Raw genomic sequence first — 17,480 nt, 5'->3', positions numbered from 1 at the left:
CAGCCGTTTTTGAATGATCTTCAGCAAAATTTTGCTTGTTGTGTGATATTAATGATATTGTTCTATAATTTCCACATTCAGTTGGATCACCTTTCTTGGGAATAGGCATAAATATGGATCTCTTCCAGTCAGTTGGCCAGGAAGCTGTCTTCCATATTTCTTGGCATAGATGAGTGAGCACCTCCAGCGCTGCGTCTGTTTGTTGAAACATCTCAATTTATATTCCATCAATTCCTGGAGCCTTGTTTTCGCCAATGCCTTCAGAGCAGCTTGGACTTCTTCCTTCAGTATCATCGGTTCCTGATCATATGTGGCCTCTTGAAATGCTTGAATATAGACTAATTCTTTTTGGTATAATGACTCTGTGTATTCCTTCCATCTTCTTTTGATGCTTCCTGCATCGTTTACAATTTTCCCCATGGGATCCGTCACTATTGCAACTCGAGGCTTGAATTTTTTCTTCAGTTCTTTCAGCTTGAGAAACGCCAAGTGTGTTCTTCCCTTTTGGTTTTCCATCTCCAACTCTTTGCACATGTCATTGTAATACTTTACTTTGTCTTCTCGAGAGGCCCTTTGAAATCTTCTGTTTAGTTCTTTTACTTCAACAATTCTTCCTTTTGCTTTAGCTGCTCGATGCTCAAGAGCAAACTGCAGAGTCTCCTCTGACATCCATCTTGGTCTTTTCTTTCTTTCCTGTCTTTTCAGTGACCTCTTTTTTTCTTCATGGATGATGTCCTTGATGTCATTCCACAACTCATCTGGACTTCAGTCTCTAGCGTTCAATGCGTCAAATCTGTTCTTCAGACGGTCTCTAAATTCAGGTGGGATATAATCAAGGTCATATTTTGGCTCTTGTGGACTTGCTCTGATTTTCTTCAGTTTCAGCTTGAACTTGCATATGAGCAATTGATGGTCTGTTCCACAGTCGGCCCCTGGCCTTGTTCTGACTGATGATATTGAGCTTTTCCATTGTCTCTTTCCACAGATGTAGTCAATTTGATTTCTGTGTGTTCCATCTGGCGAGGTCCATGTGTATAGTCACCGTTTATGTTGGTGAAAGAAGGTATTTGCAGTGAAGAAGTCGTTGGTTTTGCAAAATTCTATCATTCGACCTCTGGCATTGTTTCTAGAAACAATGCCAGAAGTCCTGGGGGACTAAGTTATTTGTGGCTGTCTTTAGAAGGCAGAGTGTCTAAGGCTTTTCAGATGTGCAATCTGAATATTCATTCTGAGACAATAGAAAAGTTTCACTCAGCACTCTGTTACACAGTTAACTTGCTGTGGTAGATTGAGGTATTATTCCCAACTCTTTACCCCCAAGTAATATGATTGTAATCTACATCCTTAGCCATGTAACTTTGCAGCGTCTTCCACTATGGAAGGAGCATATTTCCCATCCCACTGATGTTGGGTTTGACCATGAGATTTATTTTAGTAAATGGAATATTAGCAGAGATTCCATAAAGCAGAGGCTTTAAATGTGCTAGCACAGTTTGGCTTCCCTCTTGTCGTCCTACCATTTGACATGACAATACACCCCTGGTAGATGCTAGTCCAAGGAGGTTGAGGGACAATAAAACAGACCTGAACCTTCAGCCTGAAGGAGGGCCACTCATTTGACCAGCAAACTCATGAGCAAGATAAATGATGTTTCATGCGTGGGCCACGGAGATATCTGGGGCTGTTTGTTATGCAGCAGTATTGCAGTAATAGCTGGCTAGTATAGACTAGTACACTTGCTATAAGGGAACATTGTTGGTTGTGGTAGAATTCTTGCCTTCTATGCAGGAGACTGGAGTTCTATTCCCAGTCAATGCACCTCGTGTGCAGCCACCACCTATCTATCATTGGTGGCTTGTGTGTTGCTATGATGTTGAACAAGTTTCAGCAGAGCTTCCAGACTAAGATGGACTAGGAAGAAAGGCCTGGTTATCTACTTCCAAAAATTGGCCAGTGAAAGCCCTATGGATCACAATGGTCCAATCCACAACTGATCACGGGGATGGCACAGGACCAGGTAGCATTTCTTTCTTTTGTGCATGGGGTTGCCACGAGTCAGGGGTCAGCTCAACAGCAGCTAACAACAACATATTTGCTATATGCCCAAATAGTGCTAAGCTATATATTAAAAAAAAAAAAAAAAGTATTATCTCATTTAATTTGTTCCTCTTAACAACTATATGAGATAGAGCATTATTAATATTATCCTTCTTTTACAGAAAAGGAAACTGAGGCACAAAGCATTTAAGCATAATTAGTAAGTGAAGGAGACAAGCTTTAAACCAAGCAATCTAACTCCAGAGCCTCCACTCTTATCACCATGGAACAAGGAACACAGAAGAAAAAGGTGTGGCCCTGGGCTCTTCTAAATCCGTATTCTGGTGCTGACCTTGGGCTGAAAGCCACAACGACTTTGTAAGCTCCCTATCAGCACAAGTCTGACCAGATCCCGAGGACTGAGACAATTTTTCTAGCCCTGTCAGTCAGTGCATACAAAAAGAATGAGACAGGCTTCCCTCTCAGAATGCATGACCCTTCCGTGAACTCTGAGGAGGGGAAGTCCCACAGGGAATGCTAACCAAGGAACAATCCTGCCATCATGAGAAGCAGTCCTGCAACCCTTTGCACAAAATTGTAGGGCACACCTCATTCTCTGCTTATTTTTATTCTCTCTAAGCAAATATCTCCAGGCTTTTTCTCTAGGAAATTATTACACAATTGCCAGCTGCTGGGATTATACAAATAACTTGATAATAGCAAAGCAATATGCTGTCTGGTGTTCAAACACCACCACACAACAAAGCAGCCTGGGGTGCCAGTGTTCATTCGCAGCCTGCAAACAGAAACTGCATGAATGAAGGCCACCTACTCTCTTCTTATTTGACAGAGTAGTGGACAGCTTGGTCTCAAAATGGATTTTTACTCAACTTGCAAGATATTCTGTGCACCAAAACCAAAAACCAAACCCACTGCCGTCAAGTCGATTCCGACTCATAGCAACCCTATAGGAGAGAGTAGAACTGCCCCATAGAGTTTCCAAGGAGCGCCTGGCAAATTTGAACCGCTGACCTCTTGGTTAGCAGCTGTAGCACTTAACCACTGCACCACTGGGGTTTCCTTTCACGCACCAGGAAAATGCAAAGTCATGTTCATTGGCAGAATAACTCCTTAATGTGATTCAAGGATGTACCCTCTTTCTTTAATCAAATGCAGTGTCCCCTGATGAGCAACAGCAAGCCGTGGTGGTGTAGTGGTTAAGCACTATGGCTGTTAACCAAGAGGCCGGCAGTTCGAATCCGCCAGCAAACTCTATGGGGCAGTTCTACTCTGTCCTATAGGATTGCTATGAGTCGGAATCGACTCGATGGCAACGGGTTTGGTTTGCTTTTGGGATGAGCAACAACTTGGCTTACAGGTCTTCAAGTTATAGACAAGCTAGCAATTCTGAAATAAATAAGAAAGAAAAAAATGTATGTGTGTGGTTGTGTGTGTGTACATGTGAAACCAATCTGCCTCATAAATTTCTAGACTGTACGCTCCGTGAGGGCAGGGATCATGTCTTCCTTGCCTACCATTACCCCCCTTGCTTAGCACAGTTGGCAGTCAACAAACATTTGTTGAATAAACAGATACAAAAGGGACTTAAGGGAAAAATCCATCACAGAATTTTGCATAATTTTTAATTCTTAAAATGCAAGATTGGAGCAAGCAAGGAGATGGTTAGGAAAATTTGAACTCCTTAGGAAAGGAAGAGGAGAAAGAAATATCAGATCTTCAAAGTCTTCAACACTCACTAACAAAGCTAACACTCTGTGATCTTTATTTCAGCAAGAGAAACCAGCTCAGCGTGTGGTGGACATCTGTGGGCTTTACCTGCCCAGCAACCATACCTCTTTTTTTGGTAACAACACCCCTGATATTCTTTTGAGGAACTCTCCTTTTCTCCCTCCACACAGTTTTTGGTACTCATAGTCAAGATGCTCTAAGGTACGCGCATGTGACTCCAGCTAAGCCAGGCAGATGACTCTTTTCTCAGAACATGAATCTTGCAATAAGCACACAAAGCCAGAAAATGGTGGAGGGGATTCAGCTGCTTGGGGGTGTTCCAAATGGCCCATCTATTAGCAAGGGAGCAGGCTGGTCTTCCTACAGACAGCCTGGAGGCTTCCCAGAACACAGTATGAAATTGACACCAGGGCTCAAGCATCCCCACTGGCCCGTTGATTTGTTCTTTCAGTTAAGCTCCTTTCCAGAATCCTTCTTTAGAGACCAGCATAGAGCAGAGGCATGAACTCCAAGCTGGAAACAAGAAGTTTGGGTCACAAATTTGCCACAAGAAACAAGTTACCTTCCATCTAGGGGCCTCAATCTCTCCCTGCGTGGTATCCAAGGTCCACTTGTCCAGTTGATTCCAACTCACGGTAACTCCATGTGTGTCAGAGTAGATCCGTGCTCTGTAGGGTTTTTGATAGCCAATTTTTTGGAAACAGATTAAGGCCTTTCTTCCAAGGTGCTCTGGGTGGACTTGAGCCTCCAACCTTTCAGTTAGCAGTTAAGCACTAACCATTTACGCCACCCAGGAACTCACCATAATATGAGGGAGTGGGATTAAATAAACACAAGGGAGCTTTGGATGTTGGATCAAACCCTGGGCCTTGGCAACACACTGCTCACACTGTCAGGGCCAGGGAGGCTTGGAGTTTAAAGCAGGATAATCCCCCGGCTGGATGGCTAGGACAAAGAAGATTAACCCTCAGACAAGATAGTCACCATCCAAATATAGAGCAATCCCTAGCACCTGCATTAGAGGTAGGAAACGCCCCCATCTTCTTTGGCAAATTATTTTACTTTAACCCTTTAAGTGAACTGAGAGATTAACCCTACAACACCTCAAAGTCAATGTGTTAGATGTAAAAACACCCTCTACCTTCCTCCACCACCTTTCTCAGTTCTCTAATCCAGGGATACATCGTTTCTCCTTTGAAATCTACAGATTTCTTTTAGGTAAATAACTAACCACTGAGCACCTACTATGCACCAGGGGCTGTGTAAGACATTGGAGCTGCAACGGTGGCCAAGGCTGGCCCAGTCCCTGCTCTCAGAGAGTTTTCAGTCCACTGGGAAAACACCTACTGTGTGCCATGCACCCTGCTAAGCACTTGACAACCATCATTTTCTTCAAGGCCCCTCAACAACTCCAGGAGGTAGGTCTTTCTTATTATAGCCATTTTACAGATGAAGCTCAGAGAAATTAAACAATTTACCCAAGGTTCCATAACCTGCATGTGTCAGAGCACGCCTCTTGGTTTTAAAACGGTATGGGATTCTACGAGGGCAGTGGTCACTCAGTGGTAGAATTCTCGCCTTCCGTTCGGGAGACCCCGGTTCAAGTCCTAGCCAAGGTACCTCATGCGCAATCACCACCCATCTGTCCGTGGAGGTTTGCATGTCGCTCTGATGCTGAGGAGGTTTCAGCTGAACTTCCAGGCTAAGATGGCCTAGGAAGAAAGGCCTGGTGATCTACTTCCAAAGAATCAGCCAATGAATACCCTACGGATCACAGCAGTCTAATCCCATGGCGCACGGAGTCACCACAGTCAGGGGCCGACGGCAGCTAACAACAGCATAACCAGATTTTATAAGATATTTTCCTCTTATTGGGTAGAGGTCAGAAACTGTGGAAAAGGGAAAATACTGAACCTTAGTGTCTTCGAAGTGCTTAGACTCCTGTAATATTCATCATAAGGAAAAACTGTAAACCCCGAGAGTGTGGCCCCCTGACACTTTTAACTCAGTGCTGAAATTACTCCTGAAGTTCACTCTTCAGCCAAAGATTATACAGGCCTATAAAACAAACAATAACACATGTAGTTCAACGACGTATACAAGACTAACTGGGCACGCGAGCCCACAAGCAAAGACGAGAAGGCAGGAGAAGACAGGAAAACTGGACAAATGGACACGGGAACCCAAGGTTGAGAAGGGGAGAGTATTGACACATCACGAGGTTAGCAACCAATGTCACAAAACAATTTGTGTATTAATTGTTTAATAACGAACTAATTTGCTTCGTAAATTTTCATCTAAAGCACAGTATTAAAAAACAAAAGATAAGACAAAGCTGAATAATTAACCCTCTACTTTCTGCACTGAAGGAGCTCCAGGGCAACAGGCAATCCAACGGTTCGTCCAGTCTTGACTTTTCCGTTTTTAAGTTATTGAGAAACACTCGTCTTGATTCTCTCACAGGTTTTTCCATAAGCTTAGGATAAATTGCTAGTTAAACTTTCAAGCTCTGCATTGGTGAAGGTAGGCTAAGTGCTGTAATGAACTCTAAATGGCAGTCATTTAAACTTCTACTGCTGCCAGCTGCCATCAAGTCGATTCCTATTCACAACAGCCCATGTGTGTCAAAATAAAATGCACTCCATAGAGTTTTCAACAGTTTTCAGAAGTAGATGGCCAGGCCTTTCTTCTGAGGTGTCTCTGGATGGACTTGAACGGCCAACCTTTCCTTTAGCAGCTGCGCACGTTAACCGTTTACACCACCTAGTTTAACCTAGACGAAGTTTATCTCCTACACATGAAACAGCCCATTGCGGGACTAGCCAGTGAATGGAAGGGATCTGGAGGAGCCCACAAGGAGGTTTCCTGGACCAGCACAAGTGACATCAGCCTCTGGCAGCCTGATGTGGTGCCCCAAGATCCCACACCAAAACCCAACCAAACCCATTACTGTTGAGTCAATTCTGACTCATGGCAATCCCATCTGTTATACAGTAGAGCTGCTCCATAAGGTTATCTTGGATACAACCTTTATGGAAACAGATTCCCAGGCCTTTCTTCCGTGGTGTCGCTGGATGAGTTTGAACCACCAACCTTTAGAGCAAATTGTTTGTACCACTCACAGACCTTAATATCCCTCACACTGGGCCACAATTTCTCAAGGCCACTGAGGGATGCAGAAGGTCACCAACCTTGTGATGTGAGGACTGGAGCCCAGCACAGCTTCTCTGCCAGAGGTGTGGCCAGCACCACTCAAACACACACGCACACAAACATACACACAAACCGTGCATCATGGGGAGTGAGAATGTGAGAAGGTGGCTCAACATCCCCCTCGTTTTCATGTTGCTTCTGACCCTTTCTCATCTACTTTTTCACAGCTCCACTTAAGCTTATCTTCTATCAATTCAATTTTTAATAGACTCTGTTTTTAGAACAGTTTCAGGTTTACAGAGAGTTTCCTATACTCCCCTCCCCAACACACATTTTTTCTATTAACATTTTGCACTGCTTGGGACATTTGTTATAACTGACCAACCACTACTGATACATGATTATCAACTAAAGTCCATAGCTTACATTCAGGTTCACTCTTTACATCATTGATTTAATTTTTAAGCTACTGCATTTACATGGCTTTCCTGTATTTTCTTTCCTTAATATGTATTATTATTAACATTGTTGTTGTTAGTTGCCATCAAGTTGACTCCAACTCATACAAACCTTATGTATAGCAGAATGAAATGTTGCCTGGCCCTGAACCTTCTTCATTATTAAAATATTTATTATTTTAAGTGTTTAATAATTATTAAATATTTAATTTAAATACCAAATAAAATATTTATCATAATAATGATATTAATAAGTTTAATTCTTATGCTTTTATAAAAAGAAAGTCACAGCAATTAATTCGTGGACTTTTAGGCAGCTGTATGTGATGTGTTTCTTCATCACTGACTGTAAGGGTGGGGCCAGGAAACAGTTATTGATGCCTGGAATTGCATCCCTTGAGCCAGAGGTCAGGAGCTCCTGACATTGCTGTGACCTCTCCAGCCCTGTCACCCAGGTCCAGGGCTCTGCCCAAAACAGACCACCCCACAACGCCCATTTCCTCTCTCTTGGAGCCTTCCACATACCAGCTGGCTCCATCCTCAGTGCCATCTGCTGCACCCAGAGCAGGCGAGAGGCTGTGGTCAGATTCCATGCATGACAGGAGGGCAGGAGCCGCAGGCAAAACAAGAGCAGTCCTCACAGAGCTTGGGCTTGGGGAGCAGAAGGGAAAATCCCTGAGAAATACAGCTTTCCCAAGAAGCTACTGAGGGACCTAACCAGGCTCTCATCTGCCTGGGAAAGCCACATCTGCCTTTTCAAAGGGTTTCTCAGCATAATTATAAAAGGGATCCAGGTCCCACTTTACTGTTCTTTATTGACTCTTACCATCATATCAACTTATGTTGCTACAGCCCCAACCCAAGTTCTGATCCTCACTTTACCTTCAACTCACAGTACGACTGTAAATAAATTATTTCCTTCTCTGCACTCAGCTCTCTCCTTTGCCTAACAAGGAGTTTAGATTCCCAGCTTTCTAAGGTCCCTTCAGCTCTGAAACACTAAGATTCTATAGTTCAACTAAGTCTTTCCATTGTCTTGAACTTATTCTGGACCTGAAAAGGAGCCTGCCCATGAAATATTCACAGCAATATTAATTCGGGAGTAATGATAGATGGTGAATTTACCCATGGACACTTTCTAGTACCTGGTGTTCTCTGTAGGAGTATTCATCACAGGTTTCCGTTATGAAAAGAACACAAAAACAGGATTAAAAACTCAACATCTAGGCCTGCCTAGATGAGCTTTAGAAGCCAAGAGCTTCTGCCAACACACTTATCACCTGACTTGACCAGGAAGCAGTTAATGGTGCCCAGCTCCCAGCTTGAACAGCCAACTTCCTGACCCAGACATCTGTGAGTCAAGAAAGATCTGAAAGTCTGGCAAAATCCCATCTCTTACATCTATGCGGAGCTGGGAGAGAAAGAAACCGGGTCATGCACCCACTTCTCTAAGTGTACTTTTGTCTGTACACTTCTCTCTGCCTTGGGTTTTCCATCTGTAAAATGGAAGAGAGAAGAAAGATGGGCCTCTGACCTACCTCCTAAAAAAGTTCAGGTCAACTCTGTTTCTGAGCAGTACGACAGTCACCTGTTAGGGGAGAATTTCCAATTGCGTTTTGGAAAAAGAAAGTTAATGTTGTGCTCTCTCCTTTGCCACCCAACACAGAAGCAAGCTCTAAAGCCTGAAGGGAAGGGGAAGTGGGTGGTACAGGGAGTTTCTATAGATGCCAGGAAGATTTGATAGGACTAGAGGCTTCTGTGTGGTGAGCTGAAGGGGGGCATTTTGGTGTGGCTCTTCATTGCTGGGGCAGGAGATACTGCTGGATGACACCGTTGGATTAATGGTCAGGTCAGCAAGGGAGCATTGGGCTTTGCTGCTGGTGTATCTGGGAGCTCAGTGTCCAGCTTCTCAATCCAGAGGAGGCTAGAATAGCAGCAAAAGTACAAGGGTAGGGAAGGGAAAACATTAGCTGCTAAGCACCTACTAGGTGTCAGAGACTTACGTTATCACTGTCACTTACACATGCTCATTTCTTGCTGAGACCAGTGGAGAAAAACCAGAAAGAGCCTTGGCCAACAGAACAACCACAAGAGCATTTACCCATTTTTGCATCCAATAAATACACATTATATGCCTATTATATACTTGATACGGGAAGAAGAACAGCAGACTTTTCCAGTAGAAGACAATGGGGAAGAGTTTGTGGAAGCAACATCCAGAAATATCTGATAGGAAAGTTTATCCTTCCACATAATCCAAGTCACTCAGAAATTTTCGACATGAAATGCCAACACGCTATGGGACATCGCACAGCTGAGCTAGTAGGAATGGCTTATTGCAGAGAATGGGAGGTTGGAGTCTCTCTGAGGCCTTTGAATTCTCTAGCCCCTAAGGCTCATTAGAGTCCACTTGAGTCAGAATTGACTCAACAGAAATGGGTTTGTCTCACTTAGAACATCATGGGCCCCTTGTAGATAATCTCCTAAATAGCTCTGCCAACATTAAATAATAGGTTCTCAATTCTCCCTTCCAATCAAATCTTTAAATCCCTCAGCTAGTAACTGCAGTGATCCCTTACTCAACATGTATCCCTAATGTCTCTCCAAGTCCAAGAGCATAAAAGAAGCTGCAGAGCACTTGGGCATTATTACTATCAATCTTCATGATCATAACCACCATCATTTTACAGTTGAGGAAACCAAGGCTCAGTGAAATGAAATGACTTGCTCAAGTTTACTTGGCTACAAAATAGGGAAGCCTGGGTTCAAACACAGTCCTGTCTGATTCCAAAGAGCACATTCCACTGCTCCATTCAAACCCCACGTGGTCAGACCCCGTATCCACACATAAAAATGGAGGCCAACTTGGCATCTCTTTCTCATACTTCCTTCTGGGTTTCGATTCTTTTTTCCATCATTGAACCACTCTGCCTCCCTCTCTCTCTCTTTCTCTGTCTGTCTTGCACACACACAGAGAGAGAGAGAAAACAGCCTTCAATTGCAGTACCTGCTTCTTCTTGTTTCAGTTTCCCCCGTCCCCAATATCACTGCAAACAAAGCTCACACTGACACATACTCAGCCACGCTATGGGGAGGAACTGGACAGCACCCACACTCTGAAGTTTAAGGCATTCCAGTACTCCCCTTTTCCTATAAGGCTATTGCCTATTTCTCTCCTTTTATAAACAGAACACATTATGCAAGATCCTGGCGATGTGGGATTTCTCGCAAGCTGGTGACACTCTTTTCACTCGGCATAAAATTAATTTAAATAAATTTCCCCCTTTTTCGGGATTCTTCTCTGCTCCTGCTTCATCTTAAATTAAGAGCAGTACAATAATAACCCAAGAACATCACACCCCTGAATTCCAGCCACCTCTCTCTGAAGAATCTTTTCTGTTTTTTTGAAAATATGAGCTATTTTTTGTTTCCTCTTGTTTCTCTTTCTTACTTGTCATCACACATTGTTTTCTTTAAGATACAAGCAATTGGAGGCTTCACATTGTAAGTCTGTTTTTATCCGTGAGATCCACAATAAGGCTCCCATAAGACCCCAAAAAGAAAGGGAATAACTTCAGGAACTTACACTTTCATATCCACCAAAGAAAATATTCACAGTCACCCTCTAGTGATTTAACATTCATTCACTCATTTAACAAATATTCACTTAGCACATACTATAACCTAAGCAAGGAGCCCTGGTGGCGCAAACAGTTAAGTACTCAGCTGCTGACTGAAACATTGATGGCTCAAACTCACCCAGCGGCTCCATAAGAGAAAGACCTGGAGATCTGCTCCCGTAAAGATTACAGCCTAGAAAAGCCTACTCTATCACTTGGGGCCGCTATGACTTCAGAATCGACCGGACAACACCCAAGAACAACAACATAAGCCAGACAGTCCCTGGGTGGTGCAGATGGTTAAGGCACTTGACTGCTAACTGAAAGGTTGGAGGTTTGAGTCTACCCAGAGTGCAAACCCTATGGAGCACAGTTCTACCCTGACACACACTGGGTTGCCATGAGTCGGAACTGACTCAAGTGGTATACGCCAGGCAATATTCTAGGCACTGGTGATACAGCAATAACTTGGCTGATTGACTCAGTTACTCAAATTTATACCTCCTTCCTGAATCCCTCCCTGAACTCTAGACTCATACATACAACTATCTCTTTGACATCTCCCATTGGCTGTATCCAGTTGAGCCTCATACCTGCTCCTTCCCCATCTCAGTAAAGGGCTATACCTTCCAGTTGATCAGACCAAAACACTTGGAACCATCCTCAACTCCTTTCTTTCTCTCGTACCCGAAATCTTATCCATCAGCCAATCCTGTCTGCTCTACCATCAAATATATCAGAATTTGAGCACTTCCCACCATCTTGACTGTTAACCACTCTGGTCCAAACCACCATCATCTCTCACCTGGATCACTGCAGTAGCCTCCTGACTGATCTCCCAGTTTCCACCTTGGCACCCCTAGAGTCTGTCCTGAGCTCTAGAGCCTAAGTGATCACTGCAAAACATAAATTACGTCACGTCACCTTGTGCTCAAAATACTCCAATACCTTCCCATCTCACTCAGAGTAAAGGCCGATATCCATATAAGGTCTATAAGACCCTGTATTAGCTGGCTCCCTGTACTTCTCTGATCTCATATTCTATCACACTCACCCTCTCTCACTCAGTTCCATCTACACTAGCCACCTTGCTGAACCCAGAACCTGCCATTACTCTGTTGCCTCAGGGCCTTTGTACTTATTGTTTCCTCTTCCTGTCTTTCCCCAGATATCCATCTGGCTCAATCTTCCACTTCCTTCATGTCACCCTGACTACCTTATATAAAATGGTTGTTGTTGTCATGTGCCTTCCAGTGCCCCCAAAAAGATACTCCCCACCCATCCCTATTTCCCTACTTGATGTTTTTCATAGTACTTAGTACCACCTGATATATTTCAAATTTGCCTGCTTACTTATATATTATTTGTCTCCCCTAACTAGAATAAATGCTTCATGAGGATGGGTCTTGGTTTTTTTATTTCTATATCCCCTGCCTATAACATGACTGGCACAAAGCGAGCACTGAATAAATATTTGATGAATGAATGACCATCTAAAAACATATAGGTCTATGGTTGGTCAGCCATGGAAACACAGAAAAAGAAGAGAGTCACAAGGGCAATTACAAGCAGTGCCCATTCAAGCAGAGACCAGAAGGAGCCTTAGCCTAGGGAACATTAATTATTAAGGTCCCTATGGTAGACTGTTTGCAAAAATATCCCCAAGTCTTCCCCCACCTGAACCCCTGCTCCTTGCAATGTGACAATATAGCTCTTCCCATCAAGAGATGAAGTCTGTTTCCCCACCCCATCACTCTGGGCTGGCCTTGTGACTTACTTTGGTCAATAGACAAGATGAAGTAATTGTGTGCCAGTTATAAGCTTAGGCCTCAAGAGGCCACTGAGGTTTTACTCTTTCTTGGACTCCTGCCATGTCAACATGTCCAGGCTAGCCTGTTGGAGGATGGGAAACCACATGCAGCGGAGCCAAACCATTCCAGCTGAGGCCATCCTAGACCAACCAGCCCTCAGCCACTCCATCAGATGAACAAAGACACATGTGCAAGCTCAAATGAAATCAGCCAAGCCCAATCCATTTCAACAGAACTCCAAGGTTAACCCATGGACACATGAGAAATAATAAACAGTTGTTGTTTCAAGCCAATAAGCTTTGGAGTGGTTTGTTATGTAGTCTCACCGGAAAGATCAGCCCTAATGTGTATGATCAATCCCTAGGGTACACATGTAACCTGCTTTGGTCTGAATACTTGCTCACAAGGGCACCTTCTCTTTGTAATTTGGTTCTCACGAATGAGGGTCTTCAGGGAGAAGGTGTACTAGCCATGCCACACAGAGTCTCAGTCATTGCAAATCAATAGACTGGCATGCTGGTAAGCAAGGTCACAGTGAGTGACAGATCAGGTTTCTGAGCCAGCAAGACTAAAAGGCAGACCTAGGAAGGGGGATAATCACAGATTTGGGGGGCAGCCAACCAGCCACCCTGACGTTGACCCAGCCTCACTACACCTTAGTTCACAGGAACCTTCACGAGGTTCTCAGGCACGCAGTTTTGTTCACAGGATGCACTGCAGTAGCCCCACTGCACCAAGGACAGCTGTGTGACGAAGCTCTCAAATCCCAAAACAGCTCTCTCTAAAAAAACCAAGTCTCAGAAGGGCAGACCAGCAAACTGTGGTCTTTATATTAAGCCTACAAGCTGGGAGCCTTAAATAAATTCCTCATATGATCTTATGGAAATGAATTCCATGGTACCCCAAGGCCAGTTTATTTCCAGATGGTTCTAACACCTTTCCATAATCATAGAAACTATAATCATTCTCAAAGAAAAACATACAAGCTAGTAAGGGCGATATCTACTGGGCAATTTACTAAAGAAGACCCTTTCTTTCACTGTGGGGGGAATGGAAACAAAGAAATGTGATACCAAGGATAAAGGGAAGCACAGATACAGTTCTTGATATTGAGAAAACAAATCTAAACATTGCATTGTGGGCCTCCCTGAGTTCCTATGCTTCCCTTTGCCCTGCAGAGATTTATGCCTCCTGCTTAAAAAAAAAAAAAAGCTTACTGCGTTAGTTATGCTTTGAATGACTACAGGTACCAATGTCTGCCAACCAACCTTTTTCTAAACATAGAGCTTGGGATTTCAGCCAGTTCCCTAAACAAGAACTCCAGACATGTATCTTAGTAAATAATACAAATCGTAAGAGGCCATGCCTTAATAATCTTGCCTTCTGACCTCTTTGACCTCATCTATTACTGTTGTTCTCTTCTCTCACTACAGCCTCCCTGGCCTCCTTCTCTTTTCCTTATGTACACGTCACTCTCCTGCCTCAGGGTCTTTGCAGGTGCTGTTACTCTGCCTAGAACTTTCTTCCTCATATGTCTATTTGGCTTGTTCCCTTACTTCCCCAGGGACCTGCTCAAATGTCACTTATCTGCCAATACTTGCTATTTCTCTTGCCCTGCTTTGCTTTCCTCCATTACAATTTATCATCAACTGACACACTATATATTGCTTGCTTATTTGTTCTTTAGCTTTCACACACACACTCATTATTAACTCAAGCTCCTTACATTTAGGGGCTTTTTTTAAAAAACTGTCATTGTTGTGGTTCAATTCTGTATTCCCTACTCATGAAACGTTGCTTGACACACAGGAGGTATTCAATAAATATTCCCTGAATGAATTAATGAATGAACTGCCATTTCTTAAATACCTACTTCGTGCTAGGCACATTATATACGAACTTATTTACCACGGAACAAATGTTTTTAAGTGCCTACTGTGTAATTATCATAGCAACCCTATTGTTTCCTCCATTTTACAGATCAGAAGACCAAAGCCCAAAGAGAAGCTGAATAACTTGCCTAAGGTAAACATCCAGGTCGGTTTGCGCATCAAAGCCCACGCTCTCGCAGTGCACCAGGCTGTTTTTTTTAATGCCTTAACGATGGTTTAGATGACAAAGTGCATTTGCACGCATCCCTGCAAACATGCGCAGCCCAGAGCTCTGCAGTCCATCTGTTTTTATCGCCCACCACAGCCCTTGTCCCAGAAGAAATACCTGTGAGATTGGATTTTTCTCTCCCAGAGCAGACTGGCAGTAGCCACTTCCCTTTGCCCATTTAGAGATAACCAGGGTCAGAGCTCTCTTTTTAGGGTCAGAGCTCTCTTTTTGAACTCGGCTGGGACCACCAAAGACAGATCAGGGGCCCAGGGTGAAAGAGGCAGAAGTTCTTCTGCTCTGAGATGCCCTCAGAATTTTCCAGAGTCCCTGCTTTGTGAATTGCTGCTTGGAAACCCCCATGGTCCTTGAATTTAGGAAAACCATCCCGAAAAAAGTTTAAAAACAAACACACAAAAAAATCCTTAGCCTGCATTGCACGTGCTCCTTGATTGATATCAGTCTACATCTACTGGGGTCCAGTCACATACTGCAAACCCAGCCCTGCCAGGACTTTCAAACCTCTGCCCATCCAGTAGCAGTGATGGCGATGGGGCAGGAGAGCAATGCTGGTCACTCACAGACCAAGTCACCAGGAAAGGGACTCTGTCTATCCCTGCTGAAATCCATGTAATGCCTAAGCAATAAGGGCTTCATTGTAAAAAGAACCACGGCCACAATTAATCCCTTCTTCCTCTCTGCTCTCACTGGTTTTCTTACCTCCATGATAGCACTTTTCACACCTCCTAATTACAGGTGCTTCTCCCCCACCAGGTGTCAGCTTCTGGGGAGCAGAGACTTTGTTTTCATCCTCTCTGCAACCCCAAGGATTAAGACGGCCTTTGGCACATACTCGTGCTCAGTGAGTATTTGCTGAGTCAAGAAAGATGTATAATGAGCCTATATTGTACCTACCGCATCTACGGAGGCAAGCAGGACAAATCACCTCTTCCAAAAAGGGGAGGAAGCAGAAACACAGACGAGACCATGGAGACCGGAATGACTGCTGAGCTGGCTACAATGCCCCCTCACCCCATACTCACACACTTTTCATTCCTCACCTGCCACTTCCTGCGCCTGGAGCCGTCCACATTCCCCTACTGCCCAGGCTTAGAAAACAAGCGGGCACCCCCCCAGGGCCCCGCCCCGACCCGCCCCGCCCCACCCACCCGGGCTGCTCTTGTTCAGGGTGCAGGACACCAACGTTAAGTTACCTTTTAACCGAGCTAGTTTGTGTCCGCGATTTCTGGGTAAAGGATTGTGTTTCAGCAGCCGGACTGAACCCTGGACGGGAGAGATATGTTAACACCCGCCTGCGGAAGAAGCAGCAGTGCCTCGCTCCTCCCCAGCTAAACGCATTTGCTCACCCACCCCTGCAGAACAAATCATGTTCTTTTCCTGCGCTAAAACCCATCCATAAACAAATCCCCTCGGTGTCCCTAAGAAAGGGCTCCCAAGCCCGGGGAGGGCGCTCTTTATATACAGAAATACACACTCACAAACGCCAACCCCAAGAGCCACAAAGTGTAAGCATGTTTTTAAGCTGTTCTTTAAGAACAAATCAGCAAAAACAACACAATCTAATAGGAATAGAACTGAAACTAAAAGCGATGGCTCGGAAGCTTATGTAAACAGAGCTATAAATGTCAGTAGCCTAAGTTGCAAAACTACCTATGGAGCTCACAATTCAAAGAGGGTTTAAAAACAGCCCTGGGGGCTGCCACCTTCAAAGAAGCGCGCAGCGCAGGGCAGCCGGCAAGTCCTTGCTTTCCTGCGCCCGCTTTCAAGGCTCTCACCTGTCTTTTGTGCCATTTACTCTAAACAAAACTCAGCATTACCATCGTTTTTGTTTGTTGCAGCGTGTATGTTTCAGTCCTGATGGGTGTGCCCCAGGCGCGCTACGGTCCCCGCCTCAGCCGGATCGGCACGCACCAAAGGGAACAACACCGGTCCCTACCTGGGTGGGAAACCCACCAGCGGCCGCCTTGGGGCGAATGCAGAGCAGAGTCGGTCCCGGCAGCCCAGCCTGCAGCTCGGTGAACGCGGCGCTGGGGCGATTCCAGGGGACGCAGGGGCCGGCGGGTGTCACACCTGCATCACTGCGCCCACGCCATCGCCGCCACCGCCCGCCAAGGCGCAGCGCGCCGCGCGCCCCCGCCCCACCGAGTACCCGGAGCGAAGGAGCGCAGATCCTGTATTCAGCAGGATCAGATCCTAACCTGCTTTCTTCCTGAGGCGCGTTCGCTACCGGCAGCTCTTTACTTCTAAATAAATCCCCTTTGGATTCAAGGAGGCGTGTTTGGGATAGCCCGGCGAGAAGCGACCCAGTGGGGTCCCAGGCTCTCTGGATTTGCAACCCAAAGGATATCAAACTTCGTATTCCTCCAGTCTCATCCCCAACGGCTTACTGTCGTCATCTCGCAGTCTCCATCCCTTCCGGGACCAGGGGATGCTGTCAATCCACACCCCCTCTCACCAACTCCTAACCAGAACGTCTCAGAAGACAGGACTCAAAATCCTGGAAGGAGAATCCTCTGATAATTCCATCCCCAAAG

General features: G+C 44.8%; 1 protein-coding gene across 2 annotated transcripts in view; it reads right to left on the bottom strand.

Annotated features, from left to right (window-relative positions):
- Positions 1–17,040, bottom strand: part of SV2B (synaptic vesicle glycoprotein 2B) — a 229,158-nt gene extending 212,118 nt beyond the window's left edge. The window contains exon 1 of one of the 2 annotated variants that reach the window (XM_049906115.1): positions 16,883–17,040. The gene's annotated coding sequence lies outside the window, so the exon portion shown is untranslated. Of the gene's footprint in view, positions 1–15,840; positions 15,860–16,882 lie in introns of those variants that run through there. The other variant, XM_049906117.1, reaches the window with a different exon arrangement.
- Between the last annotated feature and the right edge of the window lie 440 nt (positions 17,041–17,480).

This window comes from Elephas maximus, chromosome 13, assembly GCF_024166365.1.
Source record: "Elephas maximus indicus isolate mEleMax1 chromosome 13, mEleMax1 primary haplotype, whole genome shotgun sequence".
NCBI classification, from domain to species: domain Eukaryota; kingdom Metazoa; phylum Chordata; class Mammalia; order Proboscidea; family Elephantidae; genus Elephas; species Elephas maximus.
The sequence above is the reverse complement of the archived record's forward strand: the minus strand, read 5'-3'. Positions and strand labels throughout refer to the sequence as shown.